General features: G+C 46.0%; 1 protein-coding gene across 3 annotated transcripts in view; it reads left to right on the forward strand.

Annotated features, from left to right (window-relative positions):
• Positions 1-314: 314 nt before the first annotated feature.
• SYNE3 (spectrin repeat containing nuclear envelope family member 3) overlaps positions 315-25380 on the forward strand; it is a 92735-nt gene continuing 67669 nt past the window's right edge. Inside the window, exons 1-2 of one of the 3 annotated variants that reach the window (XR_006578858.1) lie at positions 315-450; positions 23871-23949. The gene's annotated coding sequence lies outside the window, so the exon portion shown is untranslated. The remainder of the gene's footprint in view (positions 451-23870; positions 23950-25380) is intronic. The other 2 variants (XR_006578860.1, XR_006578859.1) reach the window with 2 other exon arrangements.

Below are 25380 nucleotides of genomic sequence, written 5' to 3' on the forward strand. Positions count from 1 at the left end.
AGTAATACACAGCTCTTGGATGTGCACAGTGCAGGATTAAAATAACCGAGTTTAAAAGGCAAGACCCTTCAGAGTCAAACAACCTACCTGCTGTGCGTAGGGCCTTATGATGGTTGGAACTAGGTTACCACAAACCTCATTTACCTCTCCCTGTAATGCCCTGCCCATTGCAGAGGCGACTCGAGCTTTAATCAAATCTTTCTCCCTCTTAACTCAGCTTCTCCTTCTGCTTGATCCCAGGATGAAGTCATAATCCTGCGTGTGTATGACATAGCAAGCTGTTGCGTTGGAAAGGAGCTGGGGGGATCATCGCACACACGCCGCGGGATTGAGGAGGAGGAGATGGGCAGCGACGAGGCAGAGAAGCCATGCTTACTAGGCAAACGGATTTTGCGGCTCGTCGCCCAAAAGTGCCAAGGCAGTTGTGAAAGCGGGAGCTGGCTTTCTGATGTGAGTGGGACGCCGCTCAAAGCTGCTCCCTGGCTCTGGAGGCCGGCGCCCCGCACAGAGCCCGTCCGTTGCATAAGCCCCCTGATGAGGTTACATAACGGGCTGCCGCGGGCTGCGCGGCTCCGTGCCCCCCGGTTACAAGCCTGGCAAGGGGCGGCGGGTGCTTGATGGGCTGAGCTGCAGCCTCCCCTGGAGCGGGCGGGGGGGGACGGGACAGGCGGGCCGGAAGGATTGTTTGCAACCCAACTGGAGACGATCCAGAGCAGCCGCCTGCGGAGTGCAGCCACCCAGCCGGGCATCCGTGGGCAGGGCACGGCTCGCCATTGCGCTCGCCTCCCCCGCTTGCATGTGGCGGGGACGGGCTGTGTCAGGCCGATCGGGGACGGGACAGAGAGGGAGGGGCCTCAGCAAACGCCATTCAAACTCCGCAGGCGCCACTGCCGCAGCCGCCTGCTCCCGGGTTCCTCCTGCTGAGGCTCGTCCCGAGCAGCCCCCCCGCCACCCATGCCCCTGCTGGGTAAGTGACCCCTTTCGGGCGCTCCGGGTCAGGGCCGGGGACGGGGGGCGCAAGCCCTGCGGGGTGCCCTGGGGGAGGGCAGAGCGCTGCGCTTCGGCAGGGCACTTTCACATTCGCTGCTGAACGCCCAGAAGGGGCCGCCGAGCCCTCCGGGTCCCAGCCTGGCCCAGGCCGTGGCAGGCGGGATCCGCGCGCTGACAAGCGGAGAGGAGAGTTGGCACGTTGTGCCCCCCCTTCTGCTGGAAACAAACTTTTTCTAGGCAGCGTAGGGAGTGCGGGGGGGGGAAGGGTGCTGCACCCCCAGGCTTGAAGTAGTAATAACAGCCCAAGTACATGGTGTCCGCCTTCAGCGCCCCCACTATAAAAATTGTTCCAGCACCACTGCAGGGCTTGGGGAAATGAGTGAGTGGCGCTCAGCCTGAGAGGGGAAGCCACCAAGTTGGGTGGCAGCAGAGCTTAACGCTTTCCTGCCCCTGGCGTGTCCCTGGCACCAGCTGGTGCAGTGGTTCTCAGCCAGGGGTACGGGTATGCCTGGGAGTACTGAGAGGTCCTCCAGGGGGTACATCAACTCAGCTGGAGATTTGCCTAGCTTTACAACAGGCGACTTAAAAAGCACTTAGCAAAGTCAGTGCAAAAACTACCATTTCATACGGACAATGACTTGCTTTTACTGCTCTGTACACTTTACACTGCAGTGTGAATTCAATATTTATATTCCAATTGAATTATTTTACAATTATATGGTAAAAATAAGACAGCAAGCAGTTTTTCAGTACGCTGTAACACTTTTGTGATTTTATGTCTGATTTTGTAAGCAAGTAGTTTTTAAGTGAGTTGAAACTTGGGGGTGCACAACACAAATCAGACTCTGAAAGGGGCACAGTCGTCTGGAAAGGCTGAGAACCACTTAACTGGTGGGTTTGCCCTGCGCTTGAATCCTGTGGGTGCTAATATTATTCCTGAGGCTCCATTCAGTGTTTTATCCCGCACCTGCACTCTGTTGTGTTCAGCAGGTCTCTCTGTCAGTCAGCAGGAACGGGGGAGGGAGAGGAGCAGTGCACTGGCATTCTGGTATTCCACACGGACATGTAGTATAATGTATTTATAGTTAACCCAAGCAGCCCTGCGGGTGGTGTGAGAGCTACTATGGTACAGCCCTTAATGGTAGTATTCATTTTAACATCCGCTCCCCCCTCCTGCCCAAACACGTGGTAGGGTCAGTGTATAGTGAAACTGAGAACTATACTAGGCTAGTAGGGAGTTCCCTTGAAAAATTCCAATCTGTTTGGAGTTGCAACATGAGCACAAAATGAAAACATCTTTAATTGGTATTGCATAAACTACAAAGAGCTGGAGATGTTCAGGGGCCCGATCCTGCAAACAGTTCCATGTGTACAGGCCCCTTGTGGCCAAGTAGAGCAGCAGTGTCATTTCAGAAAAATTCTGTGGGGCTCCAAGTTGTATCCGCGTATAGAACATTATATCTGATTATATAGCCTGCAGGGGTCGGGGGAGAAGAAGTGGTGCATATAGACCAGTGGCAGGCAACCTGTGGCCCATGGGCTGCATGCAGTAATCCATTTGCAGGCCGCGAGACAGTGTTTACATTGATGATCCGCAGGCATGGCCGCCTGCAGCTCCCAGTGGCTGCGGTTTGCCGTTTCCGGCCAGTGAGAGCTGCGGGAAGAGGCACAGGCCACAGGGATGTGCTGGCCGATGCTTCCTGCAGCTCCCATTGGCTGGGAACGGCGAACCGCAGCCACTGGGAGCTGCAGGCGGTCGTGCCTGCCGATGGGCATGTAAACACTGTCTCGTGGCCCGCCAGCGGATTACCCTGACGGGCTGCATGTGGGCCGCAGGCTGCCCACCACTGCTAAAGACCTATGAAAAAGAGGGGGGGGAGTGGCAAACAAAGCGCGTGGGGTGGGGGCAGCTGTCTTCTTTCCCCATAGCAAACGGTGCCTTTGAAGTGGAGCACTAAGGATTCTGCACCAGGGAAAGGGTTTGTGTGGCTCTCTTTGCAGGCTCAGGCTCTGTGTTTGTGATACCTAGAACCACAAGTCCAGATTCCATCACCCTTAATTCTTCTTCACTAGATAAATTGAGCACCAGGCAGTTTTCCATGTCTGGCTCTGTTGGATGAAAATGTAAAAACAAAGTCCTGTCTGGTAGACACTGTGGATGTTAACACTATGGGAGGCGGTGTGGCCTAGTGGATAGAGCTGGGAGACCTAGGTTCTAGTCTCAGCTCTGCCACTGGTTTACTGGGAAACCTTGGGCAAATCACCTCACCTCTCTGTGCCTCATCTGTAAAATGAGGATAATGATTGTGACCTTTGTAAAGCACTGTGAGACCTACCAATGAAGAGTGCTACCCAAGAGAGAGGTATTATTACTCAGTGTTCAGACAGTCACGAAGGTGAGTACAATATAAATAACTACATAGACATCAGCGACCCCGTGGCACTTTTGTAGGTGCCTGGGTGAACTGTCCCCTGCCTCCACTGTTGTATAAAGTTATAATCCTGGGAGAGCTCTTTACGCCCTTAAAACCAGCTATCACCTTTTGCTATTGCTTTTGTATTAAAGACACAGTGTAAATAAATGTAAAGTAACAATGGAATGAAAATGGGAGTTTGCCCTGGAAACTCTGGTGCAGTTTAATGATAGTGTCCCATTTTGTGCTCTGATAGAATGAAATCTCATTTAAAATGAAAGACGTGGCTGGGGGTGGGAGGAAAAAGGGGAGGCAGACATCTGCAGTTTGGTCCTTTACAACTTGGAATCAACAGCCTAAATCTCTGACATCAATGTGTAATTTGCTCTTTATTATCCCATTACATTGTGAACAAGTCTTGACTCATAGCCCTCAAGGGTTAATGTAAAAGGCACATTTCCCTGTGTGTAATTACTTGGCCATCACGGCTCATCCAAGGCCACATAGCAAGGCTGTGTAATTACAGCTTGGCACACAGTACTCCAGTGTTGTAGATGTGTTGCTGGCATACTCTGTTCAGGGAATCCTGCCCACGCTGTTTGACTGGCAGTTGCAAGGGCCCGTAAAAATGAAGAATAAACAATCATCGTTCCAGAAGGGGAGTTGCTTCCACCAAAGGGGCAGGGAAGGGAAACTCTTTGAGATTGTCAGTTGGGTGAGTGACTGGGGCAAAGGAACCACAGAGACAATTAAAATGTGTTTCCTGTTGTTTGGCTTCAGCTCCATAAAGCCCACCCTTAAATCACCATGCTCTCCCTTGCTATATATTGTACTCCAACAACGAACGTTGTTTTCAGGGGTTGTAATTGTACTAAGCTATGGAACAACAGTCCACGAAATCAATGTGTCAGAAATGGAACCTCCCATCTTCGCTGCTGTGCTCACTCCTGTTCCTTCCCCTCTTATCTCTGTCCCATTTGGCAACTGCACTATCCACCTTGTGGCGCAGGCTCACAGGCTTGTGTGAGCCTCTTCCTCTCTTCTCTCCTGGTGTCCAAACTCTTGTTAAATCCAGCGGCTTAGCATGTGTGTGTGAGGAAAGCTAAAACTTGAGCCCTACCACCCAGGGCAGGGGGGCGCGGAGGGGGCGCAAAGCTGAAACCCAATGGCTTCAGCTCCAGGCAGGGAGCCTGTAACCTGAGCCCTGCCAGCAAGGGCTGAAGCTTTGGCGCCAGGCAGTGGAGCTTGGGCTTGGGCTTTGGCCCTGGGTAGTGGGGTTCAGGCTTTAGCTTCTGCCACAGGTGGTGAGGCTCAGACTTTGGCTCTGGCTCTGGCTCCTAGCCCCAGCAAGTCTATCACCAGCCCTGGTGACCCCATTAAAACAGGGTCACAAGCCACGTTGGGCTACTGACCCACAGTTTGATCATCATCATCATCATGTTCCTATTATGCCTCTGGTGTTTAGGGTAGTAATGAAGCTCCTCCACTCCTGTCTGTTTCTGGCAAGTCTTTCAATGGTCCCCAGCTGTGCCCCAGGTTTTTCAGCTCAGCTTCCACAGCTCTTCGCTATGTTTTTTTCGGGTGGCCTCGTTTTTGCTTCCTTCAGGTGTCCATCTTATTGCTACTCTGGTGATGGAATCAGTTTCCATCCGAAGCACATGACGGATCCATCTCCAGCGCCCCCTGGCAATGCTGGTGCTCAGGTCCTCTTGGCTGCACTGTGTCAATAGATCTTGGTTTGAGATTGTTCTGGGCCAAAATATACGGAGGATTTTTCCAAGGCAGGTTGTATGGAATGAAGACAGTTTGGACATGTCATACTTTCTCATGCCCCAGCATTCTGCACTATAAAGTAGTGTTGAAAGTATGCAGCTCTGATAAATCTTGAGTTTGGTTTTGGTGTTGTATTTTGATGATTTCCAGACTGTATTTAAGCTCCTGAAGGTGTTTCTGGCTTTCTTGATTTTGTTTCGGATGTCCTGGCTTGTTCCACCGTCCTGACTGATGGTGCTGTCCAAATATGTGAATGTATCTACTGGTGATGGTGAGGCAATATTAAAGGTCATGATATCTGTCTTACTGTGGTTGATTTTCAGTCCAATTTGCTGTCTGAATACGTTGAGTCTAGTTGTTTTTTCTTGTATATGGTGTTGGGTATGTGATAGGAGAGCGACATCATCTGCAAAGTCCAGGTCTTCAAGGGATGAGAAGAGTGTCCATTTAATGCCTTGTGGCATGTTTTCTGTTGCACGCTGCATTACCCAGTCAATGGCAATATTGAAGATGATTGCAGACATGACACACCCCTGATGTACTCCTGTTTTGACTTCAAAACTGAGCTCACTGTGATCAACACTGCATGTAAAGTTGAAATAGAAGCTTTTGATTACGTTGATTGTACGAAAAGGAATTCCATATGCCCGCAGAATGCGCCATAGGCTGGTTCTGTGAATGCTATCAAACGCCTTCTCAAAGTCTATGAAATTTATGCAGAGTTGCCATTGCCATTCTAAGCACTGTTCTGTTACGTTTTGTAGAGTGAAGACAGGGCTCTCATTAGGCATATGCAGAACATGCAGCTGCGTAGGGCACCACATAATTTGGGGCACCAAATTTCGTGGTGCCCAAGGCAGCTGCATGCTGCGTATGCGGTGCTGGCTCCAGCGGCCATCCCCATCCCCCAGCCAGCGCCCTGCTCCACCCCCGTCCTGCCCCCATTTGACCCCTTCTCCCAAGCACTCCCCACCTCTGCTCTGCCCCCACCACGCCCCCATTCCACCCCTTCCTTCAAGCCCCCTCCCCCGCAGTGACGTGGCCCGCAGGATTAGTGGGGTACTGAAGCCGGCAGAAGGGATCGGGCCCACCCCCGCACTCACCAGTGGCAGCAGAAAGCAGAGCAACCTGGCCCCAGCCCGCTCCGCTCCATCAGCTCCCAGCCGCGTTGCTCCACTTCCCCCCACCGCCACTGGGGGTGGGCCTGACCCCTTCCTCCAAGCCCCCTCCCCCAAGCGACAGGGCTGGGAGCTGGGAGAGTGGAGCGGTCTGGGGCCGGGTTGCTCTGCTTCCCACTGCCGCCGATGAGGGCGGGGGGGATGGGGCAGGCCCGACTCCTGCTGCTGGCGCCAGACCACCTGCTAATCCCCAGTGCTGTCCTGGGTCTCCCTGCCCCGCTGCTGCCCCCCACATCTCCTGCCCCTGCGGCCCTGCAGCCCTTGAGTGCAGTCCCTTCCGCCCCCCTCGGAGGGGCCAGCCAGCCAGCGGAGCGCACCTTCCTCCCCCCTCCGCAGACGGGGGTGCAAGTGCTTGGGCTGCGTAGGGCACCACCATAGGTAGGGACGGCCCTAAGTGAAGATCTGGTCTGTGCATCCACACCATTTCCGAAAACCAGCTTGCTCTTTTCTCAGAACGCTATCAACTGCCTCTGATATATGGTGGACTATGATCTTACACAATACTTTCCTTGGGACAGATAAAAGTGTGATAAAAGAGAACCCCGGAAAAACCTGTCTTCTGCTCCTGCAGCTGTGAGCGTATCTCCCCCAACGTCTTCCTTAAGATTCTTCCCTGGCTCCTTGTTTTCTCTCAGTTGAGAGTCCATGCTCTCACTTCCAAGACTCTGCACATCCATGCTGTAAAGGGGGAATACACAAAGCTGCAGCATTGCGTCAGTTTCCCCTAGCCCCTTGTTTTCTGTTGACTCCCCTGTTCCCAAATGCCTGTTTTCTGTTTATGGTTTCTGTCTCCATTAGGACTTCTTTCAGCAAAATTTTACTCATGCAAGTAGCCCTTAGTCACATGAGTAGTCCCACTGAAGTCTGTTGGAATTATTCACATATGTAAGGGTTACTCAAATGAGTAAGGGTTGCAGGATTGTCTTTAAAGCAAGGCTGTCTTCTCATTTGCCTCTAAATCATCATGTCCTCCATATGGTGCTAAATAAATAATGAAAAAATAATACAAATAGCACCACATTCCATTGAGATCCATTTGCTGTTACTCCTTGGGACATTACTTCTAGCTCCGTGTATGTTGCAAGCTGTTCGAAAATCTTTGTACATGGTAATTCCTTGCTGGTTACGGAATGTAAAAAAGAAATAATAAAAGGCATCAATTGTTTTTCAGTGTTTTTTGAAAGGGTCTCAAATCTGTGGGCAGTGGACGTGCACAAATGCAGAATCTCTTGTTGCCAAGGATGTGAGCCAAGTGGGTTTTGAGGGAAAATGTAACCAGTTACGGCCCCTAGCAACTTGATCTCTACAGAAGGCATAACTCTGAGTGAGTCACATGAACATTATTGTTTACAAATGAGTTATGATGAAGCAGACTCTGTCAAAGCTGATAGTCCTTCTATGAAAATACATAACAATATTCTCCTCTTTAGATCATTGCTCTCCTCTAATCCTGTGCTCCCACTTTCTTCGTGGACCCAATCCTGAGAAGTGCTGAGTGCTCTCAGCTCCTGTTAGCATTTGGCACCTCGCGAGGTCAGGCAGTGTGCTCCTCTGCTCCCATCTTCTCCTCCTCCACCTTTTCCTTCGGGCTCTGTGCCCCTGCTGCTCTCCCCTTGGAGCAGTCTCCCACAACCCACATGCTGAGCTCTCTCCCTCTCCTTTAGAGCCTTCCTGAAAGGCTTCTCCTTTTGAATAGCCTTCCTTTGCATGACCTTCATCTCCTGATCTCACTGACAACATCTCTGACCCTTATGTGCAAACCATTGTCTGGTGCATCACATAGGTCTTTTACAGTGTTAGCTCCCCAAGGCAAGTGTTAGCTCCCCAAGGTCTTCTGTGTCCTTCAAGTGCTTGATTTGTATGGCACAATGGGGCCCTGAGCTCTGTTGGGGTCTTTAGTTAAGACAGTTGGTCTCTTTGTTAAGGCTGTTGTGTTGGATATATTTATGGCCAGTTCTTTGTTTATGTGTATGTTGTAAATTTAAATTTATGGGATGGGAGCACTGGATAGATGCCCGTAAATATGTTTAAAAATTTTAAGAAAATAAATAGTACAAAAAATTAGTAATAAAAAAATATGGGGCTGTTAGCTTTGACAATGTTCCCTTTAACTGAGAGACGGAGCGAACTGCGGTTTGTTGCAAAAATATTTAGAACAGTTACTGTTGTGGTGCAAACCAGCAGCAGGTTGGGAATAGTAATGGTATTCAAAAGCTGTTACCATTTGATGGCTGTTTGGTGGTTTATGTGAAACAAATATCATGGTCTCATCCAGTTCCCATTAGGGAGATTACAAAAACCACGGTCCTTATTGGCATCCGCATTGGCAGCCCAGACATTGAGACCAAAAATGTAATTGGCTACAGATATTGAGTTACCTTCTCATATCTAGAGGTAGCTCCTCCAGCATTGAGACACTTTGGGGAGTAGCTTGCTTGGGTAGTGCCCATGCTGTACCTGGAACACTCCATTTTCCAAGTGTGCCAGTCCAGTACCAAATAGAGCATCAAATGAGTTCAGAACACTGCAAGAGGTTAGCTTTCAGGTATATAAAGCCAGTGCAAACAGTAAATATACTAGATTTGTTAATCATTGTGCTTGGCTGTGGTTGACTCATGGATTTAGCAAGGTGGGGCGAGCCATTGCTTTTTATGTTTTGTGCCTGCGCTATTCACTGACAACCAAGACTCTTGAAACAATGACGGATTAAATCGAGTTACTCCCAGGATGACATTAGCCTTATTACAATGAAATGATTCATTGTGATGTCAGCTGCGGAACTTTCAACTTCTGCTGAATTAAGGAGCCCTGCCTTACTAAATGACAGGAGCCTCTTGTCCAGTCCAGTCTGTATAATGCAAACGTAGAAGCTGGGACTGTTTGTAAGCCTTAGGAGGGTCATGCCAGGCTGTGATTTGTGTGTGTGTGCATGCACGTGCCTTCAGTTAATAAACAATCTTCGATGGCCTGTGCTTTCTGTGTAGAAATAAATTTGGGCAGACATCTTAATTGCACTGCAAGAAAAAAAGGCGGTGATTTCTCAAGAAGGCACGGCCCTATCTGGTGCTCTTTAGGTTGTTTGGTATTAGACTACTTAATTCCTTGTGGTTTTGATGTTTTATTTATATATCACCATTGGTGTCCATCCTACTTTACTGCCAAAAGGAGACCAGGGGCTTGACACAAAATGCACTGAACTCCACAGCACTCTTTCCTTTGACTTCACTGGGGTTGGGATCAGGTGTCAGGCCCTAACCCCGGGCCACATCCAAATTGCACAGATAACATACTGGGGAAAGTGGAAAGGAAGGGAGACGGGAAACAAGGAAACCAGGTAGGCCAACATTCATTCCGAATTCAGATAAGTGGGGGGTGGTTCTGTGTTTTCCTGGTTTGTTTGTATGTATGTATTTATTACAAGTTGACGTAACAGTTAGAACTGCAATATGCAGTAAGGCACTTACGACTCAAAATGTTCTGAAATGTGGTCATGCTATCAGTGGCACTGACCTGTAAGTGGTTATTCATACCTTTTAAAGTTGCATGGGCACTATTTATTTTTTTGTGCATAATGCCTGTCAACGGAGAATCCCAGAAACAATTGAGATATTGGGCCATAATCTGCTCCCATGAAAATCAGTGGTAAAAAATGCACTGGCTTTAATGGGAGAAGAATCAGATCCATGAATGTTTCAAACATCCTTGGGAGGTAGATAAATATAATTATATCTCTATTACAGTTCAGGAAACAAAGGCATATGGGGACCAAGTGATTTACCCAAGGGTACGTCTTCACTACCCGCCGGATCGGCGGGTAGCAATCGAATTCTCGGAGTTTGATGTATCGCGTCTCATCAAGACACGATATATCGAACTCCGAACGCGCTCCCGTCGACTCCGGAACTCCACCACCGCAAACGGCGGTGGCGGAGTCGACGGGGGAGCCGCGGACGTCGATCCCGACCCCCCCCCCAGTGTAGACCAGGCCCAAGTGCCACAGTGGTTGAGTGACAGTCAGGAATAGAACTGCTGATCCAGAGTCCAAGCATCCACTGAACACATTCTCTCCTATTTATTACTTTGGTGCAATAGTGTCTTGTGGTTTTCGTGAATGTCATGCTTCATGGTTCTAAATGGCAGAAGACTCAGGACAACGCTAACTCTGAGAGAACTAGAGCCTTCTTGAAAATCCTTTTATTTATCTAATAAATATTGACCTGATTCTACACTTGTTTATTTAAGTAAAATTCCCATTGAAGTTTTGTGAGTTTTGCCTGAGTAGGCAGTATATTGTTTGCAGTGTTGTAGCTTTGTTGGTCCAAGGATATGAGAGAGACAAGGTGGGGGATGTAATAACTTTTATTGGTCCAATATCCTCACCTACCTTGTTTCTAAGGAGTACATTGTCAACTCCTTTTGTGAAGTGAAACAACCTTGAAACAATTTATAGGTGGGCGATTGTTAAGGGAGGAAGGATGGCCATGTGGTTAAGGCACTGGACTGGGATCAAAGAGAGCTGGGTCCATATTTCAAGCTCTGCTACAGACTAATACCTGATGTGTTTCGAGTTTGGCACCCTAAATCACAGGTCACTGTTGGAAACCACGGCCTTAATTTCCTTTGTGCCTCTCTCCAAAATGAGTATGCTCATCCTTTCCTAATGGACAAGGGTGTTGTGAGGCAAGAGACATTCATGAATGTGGGGCACTGAGATAATCTGATGAGCACTGTAGAGAAGCCTGTAAGTAGGTAAATAAGCTAGCACATGGGCTGGAATGACAGCAGCAAGAAGAAAATTAAATTGTGACTCAAGAGCTAGGATAATTTTTAAATTGTAATGTAGCCTCTGTTTGTTATGTGGATCAGTGGTGTCTGATTTAAGGAATCAGACACCAGGTTTTTTTACTGTTATAATAATGAAGAAATTGTAGGAGACTAGAGGGTATTGTGTTTTAGACTAAAAAACAATTTTACAGAACTAATCAGCATTTTATAATGCTAACACATGCACCGAATCTTTGGATGTCTGCAGCAAAGATATCTGTATTAGGCAGCCATTGGGGACTGGATGGCTTGGCAATAATGGGGTATAGAGCCTTTTACCTCTGGGTAATTGGCTTGAATCCATACTGGGTCAGCAGTGACAGAAAGCCATTACCATCTGATGACTGTATGGTGACTTATGTGAAATGAGTTGGTCTCAGTCCAGTTCCCAATGGACTCCTATATAGACTGTAACCAAAATCCTGACTGATTTAGAACAATGCTTCCTCAGCTCTCGTCTCTTAGTGCCCCTACTCTAATTGCACTACACTGATGACATCTTCATCAACTGGACCCATGGGAAGGAGGCCCTTGAGGAATTCCACCAGGATTTCAACGATTTCCACCCTGCCATCAACCGCAGCCTGGACCAGTCCATACAAGAGATCCACTTCCTGGACACTACAGTGCAAATAAGCAATGGTCACATAAAAACCACCCTATACTGGAAACCTACTGACCGCTCCACTTACCTACATGCCTCCAGCTTTCACCCAGATCACATCACATGATCCATTGTCTACAGCCAAGCCCCAAGATACAACTGCATTTGCTCCAATCCCTCAGACAGAGACAAACACCTACAGGATCTCTATCAAGCATTCTTAAAACTACAATATCCTCCTGCAGAAGTGAAGAAACAGATTGACAGAGGGATACCCAGAAGTCACCTACTACAGGACAGGCCCAACAAAGAAAGTAACAGAACACCACTAACCATCATCTACAGCCCCCAACTAAAATCTCTCCAGCGCATCATCAAGGATCTACAACCTATCCTGAAGGATGATCCCTCACTCTCACAGAGCTTGGGAGACAGGCCAGTCCTCACTTACAGACAGCCCCCCAATCTGAAGCAAATATTCACCAGCAATTATACACCACAAAACAAAAATACTAACCCAGGAACCAATCCCTGCAACAAACCCTGTTGCCAACTCTGTCCACATATTTATTCAAGGGACACCATCACAGGACCTAACCACATCAGCCACACCATCAGGGGCTCGTTCACCTGCATATCTACCAATGTGATATATGCCATCATGTGCCAGCAATGCCCCTCTGCCATGTACATTGGCCAAACCGGACAGTCTCTATGCAAAAGAATAAATGGACACAAATCAGACATCAAGAATTGTAACATTCAAAAACCAGTAGGAGAGCACTTCAGTCTCCCTGGACACGCAATAACCGACTTAAAAGTGGCCGTACTTCAACAAAAAAAAACCCTCAAAAACAGACTTCAATGAGAAACTGCAGAACTGGAATTAATTTGCAAACTTGACACCATCAAATTAGGCCTGAATAAAGACTGGGAGTGGCTGGGTCACTACAAAAAGTAATTTTCCTTCTGTTGATATTCACCCCTTCTTGTCAATTGTTGGGAATAGGCTACATCCACCCTGTTTGAATTAGCCTCGTTAGCACTGACCCCCGTCCCCCACTTGGTAAGGCAACTCCCATCTTTTCATGTGCTGTAATATATATACCTGCCTACTGTATTTTTCACTCCATGCATCTGTTGAAGTGGGTTTTAGCCCACGAAAGCTTATGCCCAAATAAATGTGTTAGTCTCTAAGGTGCCACAAAGAGGCCTCATTGTTTTTGCAAAATCGTATTGGCAGTCTCAGCAGAGAGGCAAAGGGCAGAATCTGTTTGGAGACTGACTTATCCTGTTGTCCTTTCAAGACACGTTAATGGCAGGGCAGTGTGAGGAAATTTGCCCATGCTATACATATTCTGTGGATGAACAGAAGAAACCAACCTCTGGAGCTGTCAGTTCAGTGTCTTCCCTGAGCAATAAATTATCTGTAATTGTACTGACTGACTTTCCTTAATGCAAACATTCTCATCTCATGGCTGCACTTCAGTCTCTGCGGGAATGTGGTAGGTGGCTACATTTCTGGTAGACAGCAATGCTTGACAAATGTAGATGATGTTTCTTATGTAAGTCAGCAAGAATGTTCTATAGTTCAGGTAGTAAACACAAGGGTTTTGGCATTTGGTTTGTAGGTAGAATATGTAGCACATCAGGCTGGCTCAGTAAATGTATCAGAGGCTTCATTCTTAGTTTCAATCTCCTGCTCAGAAGGAAAGAACCCAAGGGGAACTATAATTGTTGACTTGTAAGACAGTAGAAATCATGGGTGATATCCTGGCCCTATGGAAGTCAGTGGCCAAACCCCTGTTGATTTCAGTGGAGCCAGGATTTCACCCCATACTTTCAGATTAAAGGTCAAAAGAGCTCTATTAATTTTTGTGCCGAGGGTATAAAAAGTGCTTCACATACAGGTGACGTAGAACGCTGTTGGGTAGATAAGATCTTCAGCCTTACATGCTCCAGAATGAAAGAAATAGATGTGGATTTAGCATCAAAGCTTTAAATCCCATTGTGCTTTAGACCCACTTTGTCCACTAGAGAGACATTTTTAACAGCACTTTCAGTGCAGAATTAACTCCTTTTCCCATCTTTCCAGGTTGCCAAATGGGCTTGTGAATCTGGCTAGCAAAACATGGGAAACTTGCTTCTCCAAAAGCCTTGAAGATTGAAGGCAAAGTGCCCAAGATCAGTCTGTTCCTTGAAAATTATTATTTGTTACACCAGCAGGGTGGGAGCCCCATTGTGATGATAGGCAATGCACAAAGCATAAAAAATGATGTGGACCCTGTCTTGGGATGCATATAATCTAATTTAAGACTAAAATCAACAAGTTCATGGTTAGTGAGATAAAGCACAGGAGGGGAAAGAGAATGAGTGTAATTGTAATGAGAGTGCCTGTTAACATAGGTTAATTATGTGCTCAATGCAGAGCTCTCAAATTACTTATGCCTGGCAGCCCCCTTGTCTGCTTTTCCTAGAAATACCTTGGCACTTCCTCACATGCCACTCCTTATGCTTATGGAAGATACTTCTCATCCCAATTTGCAAAGCCACCATCTTCTCTTTGAAATCCCTCCTTAAAATCTTCCTTTCCATCGGGCATTGATTATGTTGGTGGCCACCTGGGACAAATGAGATGCCATGGTCACAAAGACACAAACACCCTTCCCTTTAGTGTTGCCTGGTCTTCCTACCTCAATTGTCTGTTTATTCACCTGTTGTGTGCTGTGAGAATCCTAGATTTTGTGAGTTCTCTGGGCCAGGGACTGTCTGTGAGTTCTTCGTTTGTACAGAGCCTGGTATAATGGCACCCTGATGCCTAACTGGGAATCTTACTGTAGTAGTAGTATAAATAATAGCTGGATGATTAAATATAAATATGTAAATTACTAAATATCAGCAGACCCACTGTTTTAAACAGGGATAGGTTGACTTTAAAGCTGCCTGCGGTTGTTGGGTAGTTGACTTGTTGCTTGTCAGAGCTTGAGTGACGCCCTTTCCCCACGCAGTAATACGGATAGTGGATTCCTTCAGCACTCTAGAAGAAATTCCTTTGACATCGATCCGTTGATCGGCATTTACACCATACTCATCACTGTGGTGTCTAGTGGCCCTACGCTGAATGGTCGCTTAGCCACTTTTTTGCCCCGTGAAACAACCATTTCTACAGAGTCAAAAGGCTTCTGCATTCCCTCCCCAACGGGGGGTTTCTAGTTCTTTATCAGAGCTCTGAAGAAATTTTATCACGCTTTGAACCCTACAATTCTTGTGGCTCTGATGCGTCTCAGCCACCTTGTGGCCCAGGAGAACTAAACTGTTTTAGGAACGCATCAACCTTGTCCCCTAAGTACTGGAGGTCAAGCAACATGAGATCTCTTGTCCCCCCGGTAGCCCATAGACTGGGAATCAAACCCATGCAGCAGTGTGTAGTTGCAGATTATTACCTTGCAACTAAGCCAGTCTGCCCAGGGCATCATTTAAGTACGGTAGATTAAACAGTGAGCCAAAATAATCCTTTAAGTAACTCCATTGGCTTCAGTGTTTAATGACCTGTGTTTCCTTTGCAGCATGTGGACTGTGGGCTTATTTGAAAACATCTAACCAGTTTTATTTATAGGAATACTTGAATTCATGTTTGAACACAGAATGTGTAGATTCAAAAGTTACCATTTACACTGCTGCCTTTCACCCAGCTGCAACACTGATGGGTTTGAAAGTGCTAACAAGAAAAAAAAATGCTGCTCAAACCTTCGTTTAACCTAAGCCTGAAAACAGCTTCCTTCAAACTGAAGGGATGGGAACTTTATTAATGGAGAAGTCAGGCTTTGGGGGCACATGCAGAAAGTGAAGCATTGTTATGAAACATCATTATCAGTTTACGATCAGCTTTGGGACTGAGGGGAATTGTGCTCATAAATGGTAATTTGGGATTTATTAAAATATAAATACACCTCTACCCCGATATAATGCTGTCCTCGGGAGCCAAAAAATCTTACCACATTATAGGTGAAACTGCATTATATCAAACTTGCTTTGATCCGCTGGAGTGTGCAGCCCCGCCCCCCCGGAGCACTGCTTTACCACGTTATATTTTAATTCATGTTATATCGTGTCGTGTTATATCGGGTTAGAAGTATATTACATTTCAGTGCTCACTCACTGAAAGTTTTCTGGGGAATTGGCAGATTTCTGCCTGTTAGTTTGATTCTTATGTTATCAATAATGGACTCGGTCCATCCTAAATTGCCTTAGTGGCTGTTGAGCTCCATGAGTCTTCTAGGATAGTCATCAACAGAGGCTGCTTCTCATTGTGAGGGAGTATCTCCCCTGTAGAAGAAGCTGCACAATGTTGCTGTTATTTATTTTCATCACCATAGTGCTTCATAGCCCTAGCCATAGACAGTGTGCTAGGTGCTGTGCAAACAGCACAAAGACAGTCCATGCCCCAAAGCACTTACAATCTAAGTAAATGTGGATTTCAGTCTTATGTGGCTGCCCAAGCTTGCTTCCTTCCTAGGGAGTACGTTCTTAGCCCAAATGCTATAGGGCTGTAGCAAATTTCCCAGCTGCGGAGAGCAGACAGGACAGAGAGGAGGCTCACCTGTGAACATTCTAACCTCTGCCCCTGAGGCAGCTTGGCAGTCCCAAGGTATGAAGCTGGTTTCTTTTTGGATAGATGGGCCTGCACCTCAGCACAGCAAGAAAGTTTCATTACATTTCCATCTGCATAGAGCCCTGTACTAAGAGAGCTTCTGTCATAGTAGGGATTGTGTAATCATAGTCTTGAAAGTAAGAGGGATCTTGATCTATCTGCTATTCTGAAAGTGAATTATTTTCCTTTTTGGAACATAGAAGCAGTAAACTCCTATGATGCTTCTCTCTGATGTTCACACCTTCCTGTCCCTGGTTTGCTTTTTCAAGCTGTGGCCAAATTCTGCCCTGAGCTATACTCTCAGTTGCTGACACTGGGGTTGCACACTTGTAGCTGAGAGGAGAATTTGGTCCTTAGCTTCTAGCTTATCTTTATCTGTTTCTTTTGCTAACAGTCTCCGAGGGGGTGTAGCAGGGCACTGCAGGGCCCTCTTGGCTCCTGCTCCTGCCATGCTGAGGGTATGGCTACACTTACAAATCTGCAGCGCTGGTCGTCCAGCTGTGCAGGGCCAGCGCTGGTGTGTGGCCACACTCACAACTACCAGCGCTGGTGTGTGGCTACATTTGCAGCATTTGCAGCGCTGTTGGGAGTGATGCATTATGGGCAGCTATCCCAGCATTCAAGTGGCAGCAACGGTGCTTTTCAAAAGAGGGGGGTGGGGTGGGGCGTAGTGTGACAGGGAGCGGGGGTTGAGAGAGAGAGTGGATTTTTGGAGCCAACACTGTGTGTTAGCTTCCTGACTTGAAAAATCAGAACATGTTCCCGATCCCTTACCCTTAACTCTTAACTGCAAACAGCCTGCAGCCAACACGACTCCCTTTCTCCCCTCTGCCCCCGCTGTTTCTGTCAAGCAAACACTCACTCCCTGCCTGCCTCATTATCTCATTTGATTGTTTACAGATTGATCACAGCAAACAGGAGCTGTGTTTGTAGATAAACAGCTCCGGGATCAACGGATCAACCGAGCTACGGAGCTCGGAGTTCACAACAAAACAAAGAGAGGCTGCATAACAAAACAAAGAGAGTAATTTATAAAAGCATTCTGGGATACATCCTTATACCCTGGAGGCCAATCACAGCGCTTGTGTGTGGCCACACTTGATGACCAGCGCTGCAGCACCAGCGCTGGAATCCTTATTCCCCATGCCGAGTGAGGTGTACGGCCAGCGCTGCAGCCAGGGAGTTGCAGCGCTGGAAGTGCCCTGCAGGTGTGGCCACTTACTAATTGCAGCACTGGTGGAGGCTTTCCAGCGCTGCAAATCGCCAGTGTAGCCAGACCCTGGAGTTTAGTAACCACTGGTGCCATTTATTTATGGGTTGTGCTCCCACCACCTTTTCACTATACACAGCTTGGGTGCTAGTGTCTGCCCCCAGGAGGGCTGAGGAAGAGCTATCACTCTGCTCCCTTTGGCTTCCTTCCTCCCAGCCTTTTCGATAACCCCAGGCTAATTGGGCTGGCAGCTGTCTCCCATTCCCCAATTATGCGCAGGTTTTCTCTAGCCAGCTCCAATTTACTTCCCTTAATGGGAGTTGGTGTGACATGGGGCTGAGTCAGCAGTTCTTGCCCAGCACTCTGTTACAGGGGGTCTTCTAGGGGCTAAGTTAGTACACAATTTCTCTTTACAGTGTTCCTCTTTTCTCCCTCCTTTGCTTTTACATTTCCTGGACCTAATTCTCCACTCACTTAAATGGGTGCAAAACTGATGTGAGAGGAGGATCAGACCTGACTTTTTCCTCTTCTCCATCCCCATGTTTTCTCTACCTTTCCAGTCATCATTTCCTCTTTCATTCATCTTAACCCTAGAAATCTGGCCAAGTATAGTGCAAATTAAGACGACGTGAGTCAGGTTCTGCTTTCATTTACACTAGTCCAAATCCACAAAGATTCCATTGACTTCTGTGGAGTTACTCTGCATTTACACTGGTGTGAGTGAGAGTGCAATCTGGCTATGCCTTGGAGCAGATAAACTGGATTCAGCATGCACTGATGGTGGAAGTGTAAACTACACCCAGTGTAGCAGTGGTGCAATCCTGCAGGTTTGACTTGCTAGCAAGCCTAACAGTAACAATGGCTCAAGACATCAGAACTGAGTTGGGAAAACACTGCATTTTATTTTCCAACGGTTCCAGGAAGTCAGGAGACAGACAACACCTAATGAGTTTGAGCATCAGAAAAGTGTGATGCATGAAACACAGATTCCGTTTGGGAGATCCCTGGCCAAACAGCAATAGCACTGGTGTTGATTGAAGAAGTTGGCTAAATTCTGCCCTATTTTCCTGGGATTGTAGAGCTGTAACTGATTCACAGTCAGCTAATATGTCAATCAGATTCTTCTCGGCAGTACAAGGAAGAAAAATCTACTGCCAGGAAAGTGCAGAAGAAACAGAAAAATACTTAAGACAGGCAAACAAAAGTTACGTCTGTGTCCAAGATTATATCAATGATTTCTGAAGGCTCGGCTCTAATTTGTACCCATGCTGCACTTTTGCTTCTTACTGTTTTTAGTAATTCCTGTTCTACAAACATCTGTCAGACATAATAATTTCAAACATTAATCCCTACAGGAGTTAACCAGCTAGTTAGTTGGTGACCTGAACTCTAGAGAGTTTCCTGGGGATTATCTCTATTTAAATAAATCTTATTCACCTTTTAAACAGTGGCATCATGCTGTGTGCTGTCCTTTCTTTGGTCAGATTGATCTCTAGTCTGGCTTCTCATCTCCCATCCATGCCCATTTAGTAAGAGGAAATCCTATTCTCTCACTATCATGACTAAAAAGAAACCCATCTCTTTTTCTTCGTACTCAGATGTCCTAATTTATTTCACCATGCTGCACTGATATCACAACTCCTAACAAAGTAAATCCTTAGGCTGGGTTGTGATTGGAGCCCTGGAAACCAATGGGGAATGGTGGTGAAATCAGAACAGAATTTTGTCTGTAATTTTTCCAGAATCCCTAAGATTCAATCAGATTTTTGTGGGATTTTCTTTGTTATCCACATGATCCTTCTACATTTACCACTTGATACTAACATAAGACACAAAGAGAGTCTTTAAAAGTATTAATGAGTTGGTGCTAGCCTCCAGTAGCGAGGCTGAGAGTTGCAGAGTAGAAGCAGCCAGCAGGAGTCAATAGGGAGTGCTGCTGAACAGCCAGAAGAGGTAATGATTCAGGAAGACACGACATAGCAACACTACAGACTTAAAACAGTAGCTGTGACTGAAATTACTGGGGATTGAGTTTTAAAACCTAGGACAGTCCTGGCCAACTCAGGACTCCTGAAAGCTGTGGATAATTTTCCTTAGGTTTGTTATGTAGTCTGACCTTAAAGTCACAAGATCTTTATAATTCCAGGTGGACAGAACTAAGGGATGGGTTTGTGTCTGCAAAATGAAAACCAGAAGTTCAGATCCAGGCCCCGTTTGATCTGAGATCTAAAGATGAGGAAGTTTGTATAAATAGTTCTGGCTTTGACACGCCTCTTCTACTGACCTTCATGCAGGTGATATGCAGGCAAACCTTACCGCTTTCTTTCTAGATTAGATTTCTAGATTTGCTGGGACGTTGTTAGTGTATTTCACAAGGAAAATGTCAATGAACTAGTGTAACTCTATAGTAAACACTAGCTTTTTCCAATTTAACAGACAATACACAACACCTCCTATGGATAGTGCCACTAGTTCAGTATTATCAGACCATTGTGCAAGATATGGCCCTATGTGTATAGAGCAAGTTAGAAGGTTAAGGAAACTTAATAACACTTGCAAATATAGAACATAATTTGACTATAGCTTCACCATTTGCATTTAGTGAGCCCTGTGCAGGAAGTGTCTGTCACAGGCTCTGTTCCACTTCAGTTTAGCAGCAGTACTGCCCCACAGACACGATATTCAAATTTTCCTTCTTAAAGGTGATGTTTACCTATTTTCTAGGTCAGTGTTTCTCAGTTTGTGGTGTGCATATCTTGGATGGGTTGCCAGGGCACAACTGCTGGATCACACTCTGTGGGTTGGCAGTGGTGGGGAATAGTTGATACAACACAAAACTCTTTTGAAAAAAAACCACACAAGTTACCTATGTTCACATTAATGACACATGGTGTTCTAACAGGCTTTGTGTTTGTGCTTTGAGATTACTGGTGAAAGACTATTACTTCTTTAGGGTGAGAGTTCAGATTGTTGTGTTGTGGTGGGAATATACATTACTGTAATAAAGAAAAAAATATTTTGGTGGGATATACAAGATCTGTGATATTCTTAACTATCCATGTCCTTACTTTTAAGTGCTTGAGATTTGTGAATGATGTGACTTTATCATCACTCAGCAACTGTAATTGTTTTTTGAATATACAAACGTGTGTATAGATATATCTATATCTAGATGGACCCTCAGCTGGTGTCAATTGTTACAGCTCCATTGACTTCAATGGACCTGACAATTAACTGCTGAGGATCTGCCTCATAATATTTAGCACAGGGTTTTCGAAGGAGCCTAAGGAAATTAGGCACGAAGGCCGAGATCTTCAGAGGTATTTAGTACTCCTAATTCCCATTAATTTCAGCTTTGATTTCAATGGGAGTTAAGGCATCTAAATGTGAGGATTTGGGCTCTAACACTCATTGAAATTCAATGGGATTTGAGCATCTAACAGTTAGATTCTAACTCCTTTAGGTGCCATGACTGAAAATCCCAGGTATAGTTATTAACATGTAAGTTATTACATTTCCGAAAGGTTAGCAAAGTTGAATTCCACTGCAGTAGGAAGTGTTAAATGTTTGCTTTACTTTCATTGCTCAGCAGCAGCAATCTGTGATCACAGTTCCAGTTTAAAATAGCTCCAAGAACATGGAAAGGGACTGCTGACACAAAACTTCAGGGTCAGTCCTGCTGCTACTGAAATCAATGGCAAACCAACAGTGACTTCAATGGGATCAGGATTGGATCCTTTGTTAGGTTTACAACCCTAGTTAATGCTCTACTGAAAAAGATAGTGCTGCTTCTCATATAGAAGGTGTTCACTGGTTGTAAATGTATCAGATTACACAGTAAGAGAACTTTGTGTTGGGGTTACAGCCTCTTAGCGGACCTGAGCACAACAGCAAACTCCAACGGCTAATAGGAATAGTCTTTGGGATTGAAAGCATATGCTTGCTTTGTTACTGACCCACAGTGCCTGGCATATAGGCACGGTGGGAGGGTGACTAAGCTATGGAAACCGCTAGAGTTCAGGCAAAAATGAGTCACAGGAAGGCAGCCTATTTTACTCAATTCCAGAAATGTTCTCAACCGTTCAAAATTAATTTAGATGCTATTTACGGTTTGCAGTGGACTATTCAGTTCCCGAAGAAAGAGCTTGGGGGTAAGGTTGCTGTCGGCTTCGATGATTTACTGCACCTGGGATGTAGGCAAGGCTTAGCTTACTCTAGAGTTCGGGTTTGTTTGAACACAGAGCGATGTCATTTTTGCAACAGAAAGCCCTGGCATCAGTTCAATGCAGATATTGTTATGAATAATGTCTAAATTATTGGATTATCTACACGCAACTTTACTTACCCTGGATTATGTGCTCTTGAGAGGGTTCCAATGTTTTAGGCCCTGGAGCAGTTATATGCTATTCTTAAAAAAACGTCAGTGGGTGGTGTAAATAAAATCGTGTTCATGTATTTATGATCATGAGCTTTGATCCTCTAGAGATCACACAATTATTTTAAGCATTGAATGCTGTGTTTAGAATAGGGCTGTGTTTGCAAACTCCCTCTTCCATAGGACAGTCATTCTCACAGACTTAAATTTTAATTTTAGCTTAAAAATAATTAAAAACCTAACAATGGCAAACTTTGCCAGTTTCATGTCCATGAAGATGAAGGGTTTTTTAAGATTTGCAAAAATTAGGACTTCCATTTTTTTCTCAAGTTTTTGTTTTTTAAAGGGGGAAAGGGCATTGGTACCCTATTAAGGATCAGGTCTGACATATTAGGTCTGAACACTCGTTTAGTAGTTGTAAATGTTCATATTTCTAATATATACTTGAAGGTTACCTACAAGGGCCACTGCTTTCAGAGTTGTGTGCTGAGTGCTCCCCGTCACCTGTCGGAGATAGGCAGTTAGCATATCAGGTTCAAAGTCAGTTCTTTTAAAAAGATGGGTCTGAAGCAAAAAGTCCCAGTTCCAAACACTCAGACATTGAGAACATTTGGATCGGATAAGGTGGCTTCAGGCGTATTTCTAGATTCTGAAATGTCTAGCCCCTCCTATGGATGGAGTGGTTCTGGCTCCAAGTGAGGGCTGGCTCCAGACCCCAGCACACCAAGCGCGCGCTTGGGGCGGCGTCCCGCGGGAGGGCGGCAGGCGGCTCCGGTGGATCTCCTGCAGATGTGCCTGCAGAGGGTCCGCTGGTCCCGCGGCTTCGGTGGAGCATCCGCAGGCACGCCTGCGGGAGGTCCACTGGAGCCACGGGACCAGCAGACCCTACGCAGGCACGTCTGCTGGAGGTCCACCGGAGCCGCGGGACCGGCGACCGCCAGAGCGCCCCCCGCGGCATGCCGCCCTGCTTGGGGCGGCGCAAATCCTAGAGCCGCCCCTGCTCCAAGTGAGGAGGATGAGCTGTGAGACGCGTATTAGAATCGTCAGGGCATGTTCACAGCAATATATGTGTCTGTGTAAGCCTTGTTGCCCCTTCCTCTGTCCATCATTTCTTATCCCCATACTTACAGGCACTTTATTTTGCTGCTTTCACTTGTTCAGTCTGGTCTGGTAGTTGGACTATAAGCTGCTCAGGGCAGGGGGTTTATCATATTTGTTCCCTAAAGCGTCCAGGCTCATTGTAGGGTGCTGTGTAAGTTATTCTCTTTGTACAGGGTCTAGCACAATGGAGGCCTGGGATACTAGGCGTTACTGCAGTACGAATAATAAATACTAATACATTAATCATAAGAGTTACTCTCATCCAGTCAGAGGACAGAAACCGTGATTACCATATTACCTTTGGGTCTAATTAAAACTAATCAGCACAACTGGAGTATTGGGTGTTCCCAATGAACTGTTAGAACAATCTGCTGAGCAAGAATAATTTGCAGAATTTATTTGGAAAATCATTTTGAATAGCACACATATGCAAGAAAATCATAGATTGTTCACATGCAAGGTGTGACCAGCAAAAGGAGTGAAATTGATCAGATACGTTATCACTAAAAATTGTTCACACGGCAGCAGTTCCAGTCCCAGCCAAGACCGAGACGCTGTAGAACTTTATTGGTCAGTATTATCAGAACCCTTGCATGGCACCCAGATGTGAACTGGGGGGACCTGCAATCTTTAGCAGACAGGTGGGATTTAATTAATTACATAAATCCCAGCCCCTGGGGCTATGATTCTAATGTGCTTGGCTTGCAGTGCTTTTCCCTTGGCTGACTGATGTTGTATCTCTTATTTTAGGGAGCTGAGCAGAAATTGGAAATCTAGTCCGGACAGTTTCACCAGGAGGGGTTCCAAGTTCACAATCTGAAGGTTGCAGGTAGGCTACTAGTTACCTTTTACTAGTTACTAGTAGGCTACTAGTTACCTTTTACTGGCAATTGCAGAAGGAGAAGATGCACTTCATTCTGAGGATTTCCTACTAGCATATTAGAGGAATGATGGTCCAGGGATGAGAGCACTAGTCTAGGACTTGGGAGATCTGGCTGCAACTCCCAGTTCTGCTACAGACTTGCTGTGTGATTTGGGCCAGTCACCTAGCCTTTCTGTGCCTCCGTTCTGTTGCGTTGTAAGCTGTAGGCACTCCAGCTTCTTTGAGTATTGACTGTCTGTTTATTCAGGCAACAAGTATATAACTTTGCAATAGCTCCACAGACCCCCAGTTCCAGCAGTTTCCAGCAACGCACCTACCACAACCTGAAACAGCCACACATTTCGTTATCTGACTATCTGCCTGCTCCCCCTGGCGGCTGTTTGTTATACATATTATAACAAGTTCCCCATCTGCTGAATGGAGATGATAGCACTGCCTTACCTCACTGGGATGTTGTGAGAATATCTGCCTTAAAGATTGTGAGGGACTCAGATCCTATGATGATGGGGGCCATATAAATACCTAAGATAGATATTGTACAGTGTTTCACTGGTCATAAAAATAAATTAGAAGTGCTCTTACTTACCCCGGCATTTTACTAATCTGGCTGAATTACAGCAGGATAATGTCTACTAGAGCGAGGTGGCAGAATACAGAGGAGTGGGAGATTTTGCAATTAAAAGGAAAATCATTTTCTTTTTTTCCCCCTCAAAATGTCAAAATTTTAAAAACTTCCATCCAGTTCTGCTGGCTGCCACCCCTGAAGTGAAAAAGGGAGTAACCCTGGAGCTCAGCTCCTGATTTATTTACAAGTCCAGCTTCCTTTTAGAGGAGAATTATTGGTCCACACTTCTGCAAATAGCTTCTTAGAACTGGAAGTTATGGAAGTGTAAAAGTAGGTTTATAAAGTGAGGGGATATTATATAAGAACGGCCATACTGGGTCAGACTAAAGGTTCACCTAACTCAGTATCCTGTCTTCCAATAGTGGCCAATGCCAAGTACCCCAGAGGGAATGAACAGAACAGGTAATCATCAAATGATCTATTCCTTGTCACCCATTTCCAGCTTCTGGTAAAACCGAGGCTAGGAATACCATCCCTGCCCATCCTGGCTAATAGCCATTGATGGACCAATCCTCCATGAATTTATCTAGTTCTTTTTTGAACCCTATTATAGTCTTGGCCTTCACAACATCCTCTGGCAAAGAGTTCCACAGATTGACTGTGCGTTGTGTGAAGAAATACTTCCTTTTGTTTGTTTTAAACTTTCTGCCTATTCATTTCATTTGGTGACCCCTAGTTCTTGTGTTATGAGAAGGAGTAAGTAACACTTCCTTATCTACTTTCTCCACACCAGTCATGATTTTATAGGCCTT

Source organism: Mauremys mutica, chromosome 4 (assembly GCF_020497125.1).
Source record: "Mauremys mutica isolate MM-2020 ecotype Southern chromosome 4, ASM2049712v1, whole genome shotgun sequence".
Classification (NCBI taxonomy): domain Eukaryota; kingdom Metazoa; phylum Chordata; order Testudines; family Geoemydidae; genus Mauremys; species Mauremys mutica.